At 43.2% G+C, this 17,418-nt stretch overlaps 1 protein-coding gene and 1 pseudogene across 2 annotated transcripts in view; both read left to right on the top strand.

The window, feature by feature from the left end:
• The window catches only part of Cxadr (CXADR Ig-like cell adhesion molecule), a 59,918-nt gene that overhangs the window by 3,656 nt on the left and 38,844 nt on the right, over window positions 1–17,418 (top strand). The gene's annotated exons all lie outside the window — the stretch shown is intronic.
• On the top strand, window positions 14,032–14,649 carry LOC122105551 (annotated as a pseudogene).

The raw sequence follows: 17,418 nt of genomic DNA, 5'->3' as shown, positions 1-17,418 counted from the left end.
GCAGTTCCTTTGGTACTAATTGATTCTTCCCTACTGCCTGCTAAAATAGGTCCTTTAATAGGGAACTACTCAGGAGGCTGAGATTGGAGGATCAATTTTTGACCCCAGCTGGTCCAGACTCCAATCTCCAATTCATCACCAAAAAGCCAAAAATAGAGCATGGCTCAAGTGGTAGAAGGCTAACCTTGAGCAGAAAAGCTCAGGGACAGTGCCCAGCTCTACGTTCAAGCCCCAGGACAGGTGCTAAAAATATAAATGAATAGCCCCCGCCTTCCTTTTTTTTTTTTTTTGTTGGTCCTAGAGCTTGAACTCTGGGCCTAGGCTCTGATTCTGAGCTTCTCTGTGCTTAAGGCTAGTGCTTTACCACTTAAGTCACAGCACCATTTCAGGCTTTTTCTGAGTAGTTTAATGGAGACAAGAATCTCATGGATTTTCCTGCCCAGGCTGGTTGTGACTGTGATCCTCAGATCTCAGCCTCCTGAGTAGCTAGGATTACAGGCGTGAGCCACTGGTGCCCAGCTTAAATATGTCCTTTAATGCCGTCTTTTCCATCCTTTAGCTCATAGCTCACTTCCCACAATCGTCCTTAAACCTGGATGGCTTCAACACTTCTAATTACTTGCTGTTAAAGCTAAGTCCACTTTGGATTCTGGGCTATTAAATTTTTTTTTAATTGTCATAAAGGTGATATACAAAGAGGTTACAGTTATATCGGTCAGGTGAAGAGTCTATTTCTTTTTGGACAATGTCACTCGCCGTTTTTCCCTCTAGTATTTTGAACTTCCTAACAAACTTGAGTACTGGAGACTCAAGTCCCCAAGTGAACCCATCCATTAAGTTGATTAGATCATCCAGTCAAATATTTATGGTCTTTTTGTATACCGTGCCCTGTGCTTAGGGGCCTGTACAATAGTATATGACATTGCACAAACCTGGTAAGCCATTGAAGGTAGAGCTTTTGTCTAGAGATGGAGATCTGAAGAGTCTAATGTGTCTTGAAAGTTGAGAAGTTCAGTGTGTATGAAGCATGCAACAAATGCCACTTAGACTTAATGTACATCTGAGTCATTCTTATGAGGAGCCCTGCGGTGATGTCACTGCTGACCACATTCAGTGTGGGCAAAGATTAAAGGCAGTGCTGGAGCTTGGTAGGTAATGATGGATTGGTCAGGGTGGGCCCCTCACTCCGGACACTCAGAAGTTTGTAACTTGCTGAATAATGGAGGTTCCACACCAAGACATACTCTCTTGAGGGTTCAAATACTGCAGAAGTTCTGGAGGCAGGATGAAACAATAGAGCTACCACTGGAATTGGTTTGTGATGGTGTAGACCAGCACAACCCCTGCAGACACACAGTTGAGCCCTGTTGGACTTTGCTTTGGTCTGGAAAAGCTTGGACTTGATGGCTGGTGGCTTGCAGGAATGGTTCAAGTTAGAACTGTTAGGTTTTTAAAAAGAGGTGGCCAAGTAACAACAGCACCACGCACGTGGTATTCGGGTAAGGGGTAGACTTGCTGGGACCAGGCAAGGTTGGCACTCCACACGGCTGGCAAAAGAGGCCATCTGGCCCTCTGGTTAGGCCTTATATAGGGTAGGGGGCGGGGAAGGTGTGTCCAGGTAAAGGGAAGTGGGATCAGGTGGCAGAAAGGTGTGGCTACATCAGATTAAGATGAGACCTCAGCGGATGCAGATGTGACCTCTTCCAGGTGTCCCAGTTGCCTAGGTAACGCAGGTACTGGGAGAGGTCTGTTCGCTGTCCAGGAATGGACCTTACAAGAACAAAGCTCTAAGATTTCTCTCTTGAGTGTAAGGTGATGTCACTAACTTAGGGCAAAGGTAAGAGGCCAAGGTTAGTGGGGAGACAGTGAACTTAAGTTTGGACAAGAATAGTAATTGAAGTGCCTTGAGAAGATGGAGGGAGAGAGGGAGTGAAGGAGAGAGAGAGAGAGAGAGAAAATAGCCAGGGTGACATGTTCAAAAAAACATACTCATGGCATTGTTGGGAGCATGGGGGAGAACAGGATCAACAGGCCCGGACTGTTTACTGAAGTACAGCAAGGGGTACAGACCTTGCCACGGGTTTGGAGGTTGTGCAAGGGACTGGATTTTAGGGTTTCACAAGGAAACAGAAGATAAAAAATGGGCTATGGTCTCCTTGGGATCAAGGGCGGTGTCCTTGGCCAGGCCCACAGTGGAAGCTGGGTGTGGGGGCGATTGTCTTCTGGGGTCCAAGGTCGATATGACCTGCCAGCTCACAGGCACGTGAGCACACATCTGGGAATAAGGCAAGACTCAAGCCTTCATTTTTCCATCTTTAGATACATAAAAAGATTGGGCCGAGAGGCAGATCCTTCACTCATTACCTGACTTATGTAACTGGAACTTCACTGTACCAATCGCCTTTTATTTATTTACATTTTGGTTGGTCGTGGGACTTGAACTCTGGGCCCAGGCACTGTCCTGAGCTCTTCAACTCAAGGTGACAGCTCTACCACTTTAAGCCACAGCGCCACTTCGGGTTTTCTGGTGGTTAATTGGAGATCAGTCTCATAGACTTTTCCTGCCTGGGCCGGTTTTGAGCCACAATCTTCACGTCTCAGCCTCCCGAGTAGCTAGGATTACAGGTGTGAGCCACCAGCACCTGGCTGCCAATCACCTTTACAATAACTAACAATAAAAAAAATTGCCCACAGGAGGATTTAAATAGAGGCCCGAATCTCAAGAGAGAAGGAGCCGAAGAGTAAAGCATTTACAAAGATGACAGATTTGAAGTAGGACTAGAAGAGGTGGATGTGAGGTGGATGGGAGAGATCTACCTCTAATAAACTGAAGATGAACCTTGGAGCAGGGGGTGATGGGGCACGTAGGAGAAGGCAAGATGAGAGTCCCGTAAGTAGAGGCTGATGGAGAACTGAGGACGGTCTTGGCCCTCAGCAGGCTGTTTTGACATCCAGGAAGTTCTGTGTTCCACATGGCAGACAGTTTCTGAATGGTCACGCGGTTAATGGTGCTGAGAACTGTACTTTGCACTGGTGACTGGTTTGATATTGAGCTATTTACCTGAGGGTGGAGGCAACTTCCCTAGGATCTCGTTTATGTTTTCATTCTTCTTAGAACACTGTTTTCTCTTTCAGGTTAATTCCTGAGCCTTTCAGGTTTTTGACTATCTCATCTCTCACCTTTAGAGTTCATCAACGTTAGAAAAGATTATTGTTTTTTTGGGGGTCGGGTCCTGGGGCCTGAACTCTGGGCCTGGGCGCTATCCCTCAGCTCTTCAGCTCAAGGCTAGCGCTCTACCACTTGAGCCACAGCGCCACTTCCGGCTTTTTTCTTTTTGCTTATGTGGTGCTGAGGAATCGAACCCAGGGCTTCAGGCATGCAAGGCAAGCGCTCTACCACTGAGCCACCTTTCCAGCCCTTATTTATTGTTTTATATTCCTTCAATTCTGTCTCATTTTTAAATGAGATTTAATTTTTAATGAGATTTAACCAGATTTCTTATTTTCTCTCCCCTTTTCCCTTTCCCTTTTCCCCTTCCTTTCCATCTTTTCCTTCCCTCCCCACCCCTTTCCTTTTTTCCCCTTCTCTTTTCCATGCCCTTCCCTTCCCCCCTTTCCTCTCTCCCCCCCTCTTCTTTCCTGTTTTGGTGGTACTAAGTTTGAACTCTGGGCCTTGGCCCTTATGAGGCTGGTGCTATACTACTTTAGCCACGCCTTCAGCAATTTTGGCCTTAGTTGTTTTTTCAGATTAGGATTTGTTTTTTTGCCTGGGGCAGGTCTTAAACACAGCCTATGCCTCCTGCCTAGCTTGGATTAGAGGCTTGAACTAGTACACCTGGCTTGTTGTTTTTTTTTTTTTTTTTTTTTTTTTGGGTCCGGTCGTGGGGCCTGCTCTGGGCCTGGGCGCTGTCCCTCAGCTCTTCAGCTCAAGGCTAGCGCTCTACCACTTGAGCCACAGAGCCACTTCCAGCTTTTTTCTTTTTGCTTATGTGGTGCTGAGGAATCGAACCCAGGGCCTCGAGCATGCAAGGCAAGCGCTCTACCACTGAGCCACCTTCCCAGCCCTTGGCTTGTTGTTTTGAGATACAATCTCCCTGCTTTTTTTTGCCTGGGCTGGCTTGGCAAAATGAAATGATCCTTCCATTTCTACCTTCCGGGCACACCAGCATTAATCACATTTCTGAGAGTTGTTTGTGTTTACGGACTCCATTATGTGTCTCATGTTCTTAATTCTTCCGCCACCACACCCCTTCTATGAGGAAGACTGTAGTTAACACTGGCTGCATCTAGTGGACATGCCTTTTTTTTTTAGCATTTAACCTCTGAGCTACTCTTTGTATTCCTTTTGCTCTGTTTCCAACTTGGATCTTCAATGCTGAGTTTATGGTTTATCAATTTTGTGTGTATAGCCTCTAGACTATTTCTGGTCTCTCTTTCTCCCAACCTCTACCCATGATAGATTTCCCACTGGCATTTCCGCCTGGATGTGTTGGAATTTATATTTCCTCTGATATTAAGTGATCTCTCTCTTTCTGTCTCTCTCCACACATACAGGTGAAGAAGCATAGGTGTTCAATTTGACTCCTTCTCTACCTCACCTGTTACAGTCATTGTCTAGGACACTGGTGTCAACTTATTGAAGTATCTTCATGATTGGCCTTGGAATAGTGACCTTGCCCTTGACGTGCTCCAGGCTCATTCCATTACTGCAGTGATTATCAGCATGCCTCTCTGAAAGGGTTTTCTCTTGCCAGACAGTACATTTCATTGTTAGCCTGTTTACATTTCATTTCCAGCATATGATGCAGGGCAGGTAGATTGGGTGATGGGGAAGGAGTGAGAGACCAGAGTCCATGTGTGTAGCTGGGAAGGGCCCAGAGGAGAAAGCAGTTGAAAGTGAGGAATAGGCTTATCCTGGACAGGCTGGGTACGGCGGGCCTGTGGACCATGCACAGGCCTGTTTTGCGCCTGTCAGCCTGCCCGGGTGTTCCTGAGGGGAGGGAGTCTGTGCTCCACCCCAGCCCCAAACTTTAATCTCTAGTGCACAGCCTGTTCTCCGATCCTCTTGTCTCACATTTCTCGAGAGATACAGGCCATTACTGATCGAGGATTTATGCTTTCGGTAATTACATAAAGGAAATAATTGAGTTGGGAATTTTGGTGAATTTATTTGGTGTCAGGCAAGCAGTAGATGGGAATTTTTAAATAATCACTACAGTAACCGAGAAAGTAATTACATATTGTCCAGCTAAAATGAACCAAGAGCTTTAGTTTTCTTCCATCCAACTTATACATTTTTTTTTTTTTTGGGTCCGGTCGTGGGGCCTGAACTCTGATCCTGGGCGCTGTCCCTCAGCTCTTCAGCTCAAGGCTAGCGCTCTACCACTTGAGCCACAGTGCCACTTCCGGCTTTTTTCTTTTTTTGCTTATGTGGTGCTGAGGAATCGAACCCAGGGCCTAAGGCATGCAAGGCAAGCGCTCTACCACTGAGCCACCTTCCCAGCTCACTTAAACTTTTTTTTTTTTTTATTTAATTTTATTTTATTTGTGAACATACTGTACAAAGGGGTTACAATTACATGGGCAGGATAATGCGTACATTTCTTACCAAGCATTGCAGCCTCCTCCTTTGTTTACCCTTCACATCCCTTCCCAGCCTCCCCCCTCCCCCTCCCCCAACCTTCCCCCCCCCCCACGACTTAAACTTTTTTTATTTTTTCCTGCTTATGTGGTGCTGAGGAATCGAACCCAGGGCCTCATGCATGCAAGGCAAGCACTCTACCACTGAGCCACCTTCCCAGCCCCTTAAACTTTTTTTTAAGAACACAAATTTAATAATCTGAAATAATGATTAGATTTTTCTTTTCTTTTTAAGATGAAGTCCTACTATGTGCTTCTAGTTTACTCTGGTCTCCTGTGTTAGCTTTCCAGTTGCTAGAGGTCACCATATTAGTTCTGGTTTTAGATTGTTGTTTAAAGTTGTCATAGAGGGGGCTAGACCTTTCAAGCTCTGGTTTCCTACTTTCTTTTCTACTTAATTTCTTCACTAGGGTTGAAGTTACACATGGTGGGGTGTGGGGAGTTTAGGAGGTTGCCTTGCCCTGGTGAAATGATCTCTACCAAAAAGTTGAGCCTATGCCTGTAATCCCAGCTACTTAGGAGACTGAGGTCTGTGGATCGAACGTTCAAAGCCAGTCCGTGCAGAAAAGTCCTTGAGACTCTCATCTCTAATACAACACCAGAAAACTGGAAGTGGTGCTGTGGCTCAAGTGGTAGAGTGCTAGCCTTGAGCTGAAGAGCTGAGAGACAGCGCCCAGGCCCAGAGTTCAAGCCCCACAACTACCAAAAAGTTGAACTTGAGTTAGGTGCCAGTGGCTTGCATTTATAATCCTGGCTAGGCTGACAAATCCCAAGGCTTATCTTCAACTAATACCAGCCAAAGACCAGAAATTGGAGGCATCGCTCAAGGGACAGATTGGCTGTTGTTAGCAGAAAAAACCAAGCAAGAAAAGAGCTTTAGGGGGAAGGGGGGGGGAAGGAGAAGGATTGGGATTGGGGGGGAGGGGGGAAGGCTGGGAAGGGATGTGAAGGGTAAACCAAAGGAGGAGGCTGCAATGCTTGGTAAGAAATGTACGCATTATCCTGCCCGTGTAATTGTAACCCCTCTGTACAGTATGTTCACAAATAAAATAAAATTAAATTAAAAAAAAATTGGGAGAAAAGAAAAAAGAAAATAAGAAAAGAGCTTTAGGCTCTTAAATTCAAGGCTCAGTATCAGCACAAACAACAACAACAAAAACCAAACCAAAACAAAAAACAAACCCACTGAGATTCTGTAAGCACAGTGGTACCTGCCTGTAATACCTGGAGGTGAAATTAGGAGAAAGGCTAGGTCCAGTCTGTGTAGCTCCACCATGTCTCAACCAACTCCCAGGTAGCAGAACCTAGTTCATGGTTTGGTTTGGTAGTGGGATTCTATTTTCTTGTACTTCTTTGTAATCAATCCATTACTAGCCTTATTAAAAAATGAAAAAAGCCTGGCACCAGTGGCTCACCAGTGGCCTGTAATCCTAGCTACTCAGGAGGCTGAGATCTGAGGACTGTGGTTCAGAGCCAGCTCGGGCAAGAAAGTCTGTAAAACTCCTATATCCAATTAACCACCAGAAAACCAGAAGTGGCTCTATGGCTCAAAGTGGTACAGCACTAGCCTTGAGCTGAAGAGTCAGGGACAGCCCAGGCCCAGAGTTCAAGCCCCATGACTGACCAAAAAAGAAAAAAACAAAAAAGAAGGGAAGCTAAAAATGTTAAATGTTAATACATTTAGTGGCAAATGTTGATAAGCTTGTCATTTTGTTGGTGGTAGAACTCTTTTCTCACTCCTCTTGTTAGTTTATTTTATTTTTTCTTTTGGGGTCCGGTGGTGGGGACTGAACTCTGGGCCTGGGCACTGTCCCTCAGCTCTTCAGCGCAAGGCTAATAATGCTCTACCACTTGAGCCACAGTGCCACTTCCGGCTTTTTTTGGCTTATGTGGTGCTGAGGAATCGAACCCAGGGCCTCATGCATGCAAGGCAAGCGCTCTACCACTGAGCCACCTTCCCAGCCCCTGGTTATTTTATTTTTTTATACTGGTTTTCTCTAGCTGCCTCTCCACACATAGTCTTCAGCCTTTGTAACTCAGAGTAAAGAGCTAATTGGAATCTAAACCTTAAAAAAAGGTCTCCACTTGAGTTAGTACTGTTAGTTATTTTAATTGGCCTGGTGCCGGTATGAGAAAAGCCTCTCCTACTCTCTTGCCGAAGGGAAGGTAGAAAAAGAAACTAGTGGGTCATTAGGGTAGATAAAAGGATCTGTGACATGATTTAATTTGTCCTTTGGCATTCGATTAGGAAAAGGATCTACCGACTCAAATGTTTACATATTGAGAAATTGTGGGTATTATTGAAACCAATCATTTTCATACTAACTGATATTTTACAACTTAGAGTGGGAATGTTTATATTCATTTATGTATAATAAAAAATACTCTAGCTTCCAAGAAGAAACAAAGTTGTGGTTATTTTTACACATTCTTGTTATAGGTGTGTTTCTGTTTATCCAAAGGAAGGCTAAGCCATTAGCTGCACAGATGAATTCTCCCCCAGGGATTTTATTTTATTTTTTATTTTTTTTTGGGTCCAGTTGTGGGGCCTGAATTCTGGGCCTGGGCGCTGTCCCTCAGTTCTTCAGCTCAAGGCTAGCGCTCTACCACTTGAGCCACAGCAAAACTTCCGGCTTTTTTCTTTTTGCTTATGGGGTGTTGAGGAATGGAACCCAGGGCATAATACATGCAAGGCAAGCACTCTACACCTGAGCCACCTTCCCAGCCCCTCCCCCAGGGATTTTAAAGGAACACCCAGATGTAGTAGACCAAATTTGTTGAGTTTTTTTGTTTTGGTGTGGGTACTGACTGTCATGGGCCCTGAACTCTGGGCCTGGGCACTGGCCCCTCAGCTCTTCAGCTCAAGGCTAGCACTCTACCACTTGAGCTACAGTGCCACTTCCAGATTTTTTTCTGCTTATGTGGTGCTGAGGAATCGAACCCAGGGCTTCATGCATGCAAGGCAAACACTGTAGCACTAGAGCCATACTTCAACTTCCAGCTTCTTGCTAGTTCATTGTAGATAATGATCTCAGATTTGTGTGCCAGGGGCTGATTCTGAACAGTGATCTTTAGATCTCAGCCTTCTGAGTAGCTAAGATTACCAGCAAGAGCCACTGGCAGTCTGGCCCTTAGAGTGACATCACCATCTACAGGCTGTCTTACCAGTGAAGGGCAGCGTGGTGAACTCTGACGAGCTTCTCCACTGAACCAAACTTTTGACTTTGGCTTGTGTCATGTAGTAGTTCCTGTTGGCAATTAGCTAAATCAAATCTGTTGTTTCTTAGTTTCTAGAAATCATCATTATATATGTGCAAAATTAAATCAGCAAGCCATATCTAATTGTTATGAACATGATGTCTACACATAGGGTAGAAAAAATAGATGCATGCACAAAAATTGTAATTTTTAACTTGCCTCTGAGGGAAATACACGCATATATGGGGAGATGTAAAGTAAGTAGGATAGAATAGCCCTGGTGGTGGTTGCTGAGGAAATTTGAATTCACTCTGTGATACTAGAAAGGAATTTATACCAGATGAAAGCAATCAATTTAGGGATGCTCAGAGCAGCCATGATTTTCTTACTTTAAGTAACCTTTCTTGTGTTGACTTCAAGATTTCCCTTAAGAAGACACTTTATTTACTGAATTTGCTAAGATATCTATTTGTTTGGGTTCTTATTTTCTGTGATCCTATGAGACACTTGATTTGAAATTTTTTTTCCTTCAAAAGTACTTTTCCAGCCTTATGGTGATTATCAAGGAAGAGACTGGTTCTGAGGATTTTATGAACAAGGAGGCAAAAGATTTCCTAAAATGGAAGTGATGAAAATATTCACCATGGCAACGGGTCTCCTTTACCCACAATGCAAAATACCTTATTTGCATTTGTTTTGCCAGATATTCATGAAATTGGCAGCCCTATACTTAGAGATCAAAGTGGGAGGGAGTGTAGTATACTGTTTACACTGAGATGAAAGACTAGAATTCTTTCAATCAGAGTTGAAAGGAAATTAACCATTTTTTATTAACGTATATTTATTGTACAAATGTTTCTATTGTGATATTTTCATACATGCATTTAATATACTTGGATCAAATCCAGCCTGTCTATATTAACTATTTAACTCTTTTTTCCTTCTTAATTATTCCTGTTGTGCTTTTAACAGGTTAGTGGGTTTCATTGTGGTATTTTCATATGTGTGTGTGTGTAAATAATGTGTTTAATCATTTACTCAGAATTGAAATTTGAATGCTTTCCTCTAATGAGAAATGGGGGCAGGAATGGGTTACAGTCCTCAGGCTTGTAGAAAAATAATATCTGCATTCAATATTTGTTTATACAAAGTAATATTTGCCTGTCTACGTTAGCTTCTTGCCTGGGTTTCCATTGTAATGTTTACATCTGCATCATCCTGGTTTCTAAGCTATATAATAAATATTTCTTTCAAATAGCCTCAATCCCTGTGCAGGTATGCCTAGTCTGAGGGAGAATAGTGTAATATATAATTCCAAACGAGGTGTTGTAATGGGCTACTGGAGATAGAGAAATGAGAAGGCCCTGTTTCGGGCCTAGGGGCTGGCCAAGTTCAGAGGGAGGAAGGTGTCCACTAAAAGGTTAAGTCTGAGGCAGTGACCACCACGTGTTGCTTGTTTCTGTCTAGCAAAGCAGCAGGTGGTGATAATCAAAACACCTGGTTGATCTTGTGCCTATATAAGACCTGCAAATCCTGAGCTCGGGGCTCTCCTTGTAGGCTCTGCTGTGTCAGAGTGTAGGACGAGGTCCGAGCTGCAGCCCGTTTAAATAAAACAGTGAAGAGTCTGACTCTCGGTGGTCTTCTTGCGGGGGTGGGGGGGGTGGGGGGCTCCTGTGACCTTGGCATTACATCTACCATCTTGTATTGTAAGTTAACGGATGGCTCTTTGGTCACCAAGGAAATAGAGGATAGCAGGTACAAATTCTTCCTTGTTCTCCAATGTGTAAACCTAATTGTTGTTCTTTTGTTTGTTGTTGTTTTTGTTCTGGTACCTAATACTTTTGCTTGTTGGCTAGCATTCTACCAACTAAGCCATGCCTCCCACCCCAACTTAATAGTAATGGTACGAATCCTCACGTCCTTTCCTCCAGTCATGAAATTGTCTAATTCCTTATTTAGTAGGAACCCTTATCTTTGGGGTTTGATCCTTTGGTGTAGAAGTATCCCACTCTATGTGCTTTTTAACTTTTCCTGATCTGTTTGACCTTTCCTTTTGACTTGTAAACATTTTTCATAATTCTAATCTCAGAACAACCTTTTCCTGACCTCACAGAACAATCTTATTTTTCTCCTGTCTTTGAAGGCCAAGTTCCTCAAAACAGTAGTTACTTCTATTCTTGTCCCATCCCCCAAACACTGTAATCGAATGTGCTCCATCCTGACTCACAAAGCCGTTACTACGTTACCATTGAGTGATCTTCTCATTCTAAACCTAGTCATTGATACTTTTTAGTGTCCCTTCTTTACCTAATACGCTTTGAGTTCTTCCGGTGTGGAACACACTAGTAACTATTATGAATGAAAGATGTTAAAAGATTTTAAAATCTCTCATAGTAGGAGGCATGGGCTTTTAAGGTGACATTGAACCATGTGGCAGCTACTGTTGATTGAAGAAAGAATACCAGCTAGGGCTGGAACTATTACAAGAGTTTTCCATGAATTATTTTATTTAATCCTCCCAATGAAGCAGGCTTTATGACTACTAATCCTTATTTTAAAGATGAAGATATCAAGTCATAAAATTGCTACAAACTGCCCATGGTTAAATGCTTAGTAAGCTACAGATGAATGTGAGCTTAGATCTCACTTCATGGGTTCAACAGCATCCATAGAGCAGAATGATAATATTTGAGAAAATACCTAAACTGGTGGGGAGGTAGACGCAGAACCACTGATGCCATTAAGATGCGGGTAGGGTGGGGTTGGATGTGAGCGAGGGCTTGGTTGATTGATGGACTGGACTCAGAACACACTTAGATCTGAAATAATTCAGTTCAACATCCTTCATTTATTATGTTTGAGCCCTCCAGAAACAAGTTGCTCAAAATGATACAGCTCAGTTTTGATCTTTCTGCGTGTGACAGTTGTGATTGACAGCAGATTCCCAGTCTAGGATTTCTGTTTGAAAAAAAAAAACCAAACCAAGGTCCTGAAGCATATGCTACTTAGATATTTAAAGTAGAAGAGGAATACTGATCCTTCTTCCCCAAGGGTGATTGTGCCAGGTGGTGACCCGTGGCTTTTAGTGGTGTGCTCATTGTGTTTTATCATGATTTCAGAAATGAAATGTGCCTGGGCTTTTCATTAGTTGACTTCTATTTACACGGTGTGCAAGGCTGAGCATTGGACAGAACAGACGTGTGCCTGCATTGTTCCACAGAAGCTTAACTACATCTCAGTGTCACTTTCTTCTTGTAAACTGTGTGTGTGGACACACACAAAGTATATGTTACTTGTAGTATATGCCTATATATATATACTTGTAGTATATGCCTAATGTATGTAAATATATATATGTTTATAAATGTATATATAAAAACATATTTTGAAAAGAACTTGGCAATAAGATTTCAATTACTGTTTCATTTATATTATTTAATTATATTGACATACTTTAATTATACAAGGGAGATTTAACATGACATTTCCATACAGGAATGTGGAGATGAGGAAATTTTCTTAGCTGTGAGCACATGTTAATATTCTATAAAGGGAATCAACCACTAAAACTTCTAGGTAGTAAAGAGCACTCATTCTTTTGTGTGTGTCGGTCGTGGGGCTTGAACTCTGGGCCTGGGCGCTGTCCCTCAGTTCTTCAGCTCAAGGCGGGCACTACCACTTGAGCCAAAGTGCAACTTTTGGTTTTCTGGTGGCTTATTGGAGATAAGAGTCTCAAGAGCACAATTTGTATCTCCCTGTAAATGGTGTCTGGTCACCCTCAGCGATATTTTAATCAATAATTAACATCTGTAGTTTATTTTGTCTTTTAGTTTCTTCCTTTGATCATTGTTCATTCCTTGCCTTCCCTTCCCCCCTCCGCTTTTCTTTCCTTTTCTCCCATTCCCTCTCCTCTTCTTCTCCCTCCCCCCCTCCCTGCAAGGCCAGTGATCCTGTTTGTCATCTCCATTCTTCTTACAAATAGTTCCTTTATTCAAGTCACCTCCACCTACTGAGAACTGCCTCCTCCATGCAGTTTAGCAATCTTGTCCACCTGCTAGGTCTGTGTGCTGATGGTATGAGATCTGGAACACTGCCTCCGTTCACCCTCTTTCAGTGAAGAGAAGTATGTGCTTCAGGGTAGGGACGGGTAAGCAAACACCTGTAAACAAAGGAATTGGCTAATCGAAGGGAGAAAGTGATTAACACTGCCTGGGGGCCCAGGAAACCTCCTGGGAGAAGATGGCCAGTGAGATGCACTTTGGTAAATGGCCTAGAGGTACTTCTAATCAGAGAAGGTGGAACAAGGAAAAAGCAGGCTTTTCAAGCATCGCTGGACCGTGGACAACAGCGCAGTGTATTCCACAAATACACTGGGCCTAGTAGATTCTGTCCCCGTTGTCCTCAATGCATTCTCTGACTTGTTCTTTCCGGAACTGATTCCAGACAGGTTTACTGCTGTGGTTCTGTCTTTAGTGAAGAAAGGACTAATTCTCACCCACCTTCAGTAGCATTTCATGTTTTTATTTCCTTATTTGGTGCCAGTACTGTGGCTTGAACTCAGGGTCTGGGTCCTGACCCTTATCTTTTTTTTTGTGTAACACTAGTGTGTTACATCTTGAGCCATAGCTCATTTCTGGCTTTTTCCTGGTACTGGAGATAAGAATCTCATGGACTTTACTGCCTGGGCAAACTTTGAATTGCAAAATCCTCAGATCTCAGCCTCTCCAATAGCTAGGATTATAGCTAAGAGCTGGAAGCACCCATCCATCTTGTTGGGTCTTTCCTCAGCTTTGAGATGTACCCCCCTTTCATTTCTAGTGGATCCTCTGTTCCCTTCTCTAATGGAAAGATCCGAAAACCTGTGAGTATCTGTGACTGTGACTCTTGACTTTCCTCAGCACATCTCAACACTGTGATTTGCTTACTCTACACCTCCAAAAATTGCCTGGTTGCTATTGTATTCTGTTGTAACGAGCACTTTCTTGATTGCTTAGATCGCAGGTTAGGGAGCTGCTTAGCTTATAATTCTCAGCCCTTCTCTTCACGTAGGTGAAAAGACCTTACTAGTCCCTGCTGGAATTACATGACTTGATCATTAAAAATCTCTGTGCATCAACCATCAGTGGTCAGTCTTCACATCTAGTGTCTTGCTGGGGCAAGTGAAAACACAGAAAATATGTTTCCAGGTCCAATATGGCGGCGCCCAGTGGCAGTATGAACTGTGAGGAGTTCGCGGAGTTCCAGTTGATGTCAGCTCATGCCAGTAGGGACAAAGTTATAAAAAATTGCATAGCGCAGACCTCAGCAGTAGTAAAATACTTCTGAGAAGAGAGAGAAAAGAATTTGGATGATTTAACTTTTTTTTTTTTTTTTTTTTTTAGGTCCAGTCTTGGGGCCTGGACTCTGGGCCTGGGCGCTGTCCCTCAGCTCTTCAGCTCAAGGCTAGCACTCTACCACTTGAGCCACAGCGCCACTTCTGGCTTTTTTTCTTTTTGCGTATGTGGTGCTGGGGAATCGAACCCAGGGCCTCAGGCATGCAAGGCAAGCGCTCTACCACTGAGCCATCTTCCCAGCCCATGATTTAACATTATAAAAGCAACTTAGAAAAGAACAGACAAAGTTGAAATGGATGCAGTCAGAACTCAATGTTGAAGAAGTGGTAAATGACAGAGCTGGAAGGTGTTTAATGAACGCTGCTGAATTCATTTCTAGCCTCCAAAGACTGAATAGAGATTTTTTTTTTTTCTAAAGGACTGGGCCATCTCATCAGAGCTAAGCATAACAGACATCAACAGTGTGGGTCTTCCTAAATGATTTCTGAGCCAACAGTCCAAGTCCTTTTGTTGATTTCAGCCCCACTTAGCCAAGACCCCAAGTCTAAGTAATTCTAATAATTATGAGTAATCAACTGCTATTTTATACTGATTCTGTAAAAAAAATGTTTTGTGGGCTGGAAAGGTGGCTCAGTGTTAGAGCGCTTGCCTTGCATGCCTGAGGCCCTGGGTTCGACTCCTTAGCACCACATAAGCAAAAAGAAAAAGGTCGGAAGTGGTGCTGTGGCTCAAGTGGTAGAACGCTAGCCTTGAGCTGAAGAGCTGAGGGACAGCGCCCAGGCCCAGAGTTCAGGCCCCACGACCAGACCCCCCCCCCAAAAAAAAAATGTTTTGTAAGTATTAAAATAATTTTCTGAAAAAAGAAAAGATGTTTCCAAACATTTTATTTTGTTTTGTTTCCTCAGTGAAAGACCTAAAAAAACTTCATTAACAAATGTCTGTTAACTTCTTATTCTAGATAAGTAACTAAAATGAAACAGATGAGTGGAGAGAAGCCGGTTAGCAGGCTGTATTCAGGCTAGGCGAGAAAGAGCAGTGACCAGGATGGACATAGATTAAAATGATTGGATTTTTTTTTGGGGGGGGGGGGTTGGTCATGGGGCCTGAACTCTGGGCATGGGCACTGTCTCTGAGCTCTTCAGCTCAAGGCTAGTGCTCTACTACTTGAGCCAGAGCACCACTTCCAGTGTTTTCTGCTTATATGGTGCTGAGGAATTGAACCCAGGGCCTCATGCATGCCAGGCAAGCACTCTACCACTGAGCCACCTTCCCAGCCCAAAAATGATTGAATTTGAAATGTATTAAGGAGGCAGAATTAACCGGACAGTATTTGTTTGGGTCCAGGCTGGGTATATGGATTGATAATGTACCTATCTCTTATATCCATAATGCTGTGCAAAAATTGGTTTCCATCTGGGCGCCAGTGGCACCTGCTCAAGGAGGCTGAAATCTGAGAGTTTTAAAGCCAGTTTGAAGCCAGAAAAGGCAGACAGATTCAAGAGACCCTGATCTCTAACCATCCAGCAAAAAGCCCAACATGAAGCTGTGGCTCAAGTGGTAGAGTGCTAGCCATGAGTGAAAAAGCTAAAGAGAATGTCTTGGGCCTGAATTCAAACTCCAGTACTGGCACCAAATAAAAAAAGAAAGAAAAAAAAGAACAGAAAGAAAAAGAAAAGTAGAATTGGTGTCACTGTAACCTTAGTTATGTCCCCCTATTCATTTTCTTTATACCAGCACTTTTATTAGCCTCTATGGAAGCCTATCTTCTCCATGTGAGGATGGATTAAATGATGGGGTTATTCACCGCTTACCCACAGTTCCACCTGAGAAACCCTAGTTAGATGCTACTCTTAGGAATGCCTGTTCCATGGGTTTTATAAGGATTAAATGAAATAGAAAAACATAGCCAGGAGCCGGTGGCTCCCGCCTGTAATCTTGGCTATGCAGGAAGCTGAGATCTGAGGATCAGAGTTCAAAGTCAGCCCAGCCAGGGAAGTCCGTGAGACTCTTATCTCCAATAAAAACCAACAGAAAACCGGAAGAGGTGCTGTGGCTCAAGTGGTAGAACACCAGCCTTGAGCTAAAGAGCTGAAGGACAGCACCCAGGCCCACCACCGACAAAAACAAAACAAAACAACCCACAAAGCTCCTTACACAATTCCTGACTTACAGGTAGACGCATTAGGTTTATTTCTCGAACATGTCTGTATCTTAATGTACATAAATTATTTCCTTCTTAACCTGCAACAGCCATCCAACGAATTCCCTCCTTGGTTCCTGAATGGCTGTGGATTGATAAAAAAACTCATGAGAGTTTTTGTCCTGGCAAACAAAAGGCTTGTTACATGAACAGTTCTAGGAATGTTAGGTAGTCTTACGTGAGCTTGTTCCGCTGCAATAACAAAACACAAGGCAACTTGTTTCTCAAAAGCAAGGGTTGTTGGTGAAGGCTTTCTTTTGGTGTGTGGACAGGTGCCTTCTCATTTGGGTCTTTGTGAGTTGGAGCCTGACTTTCTCTTCCTCTGCCAGGCCTGTGAGCTCAGATCTCTACCCTTCTGGCCTCTCTTCACTTTATTCACATTAAAGCCTTGTCTCTGGTACAGTCACATGGAAGTGAGGGCTTGGATAAGTGTATTTTGGAATTTCAATTCATGACACAGTCTGAAAATCTTGTTTTGGGCTTGAACTCAGGGCCTACTCACTGTCCGTGAGCCTTTTCACTCAAGACTAGTGGTGCTCTACTCCTAACTTATTTATTTAGTTTTAGCAATTAATTGAAGGTAAGGGTCTTATGGACTGACTAGCTTGAAATGGCTTCCATCCTCCTCAGTAGCTATGATTACAGGCAGAGTTGCCATGCCCAGCTCACAGATTGAGATGGGAGTCTCAGTCAAAAAGTGATCCCATTGGGGAGGGGGGAGGCTGGGAAGGGATGTGAAGGGTAAACAAAGGAGGAGGCTGCAATGCTTGGTAAGAAATGTACGCATTATCCTGCCCATGTAACTGTAACTCCTCTGTACAGTATGTTCACAAATAAAATTAAATTAAATTAAAAAAAAAAAAAAGTGATCCCATGGTTCATACCCAGGCTGTCTTTGAACCATGATCTTCCCAGTCTCTAAATGTTTATTATTTATTATTATGTTTATCATTGCATATATTATGTATAAATATATACATATATACACAATGTATTTCATGTATATATGGCATATAAATAAATATGCACACACCTATTCTTTTTTGT

The sequence above is a fragment of the Dipodomys spectabilis genome, unplaced genomic scaffold (genome assembly GCF_019054845.1).
Source record: "Dipodomys spectabilis isolate Male_0828 unplaced genomic scaffold, ASM1905484v1 ptg000032l, whole genome shotgun sequence".
NCBI lineage: Eukaryota > Metazoa > Chordata > Mammalia > Rodentia > Heteromyidae > Dipodomys > Dipodomys spectabilis.
Note: the sequence above shows the minus strand (reverse complement) of the source record. Positions and strands in the feature narration are given on the sequence as shown.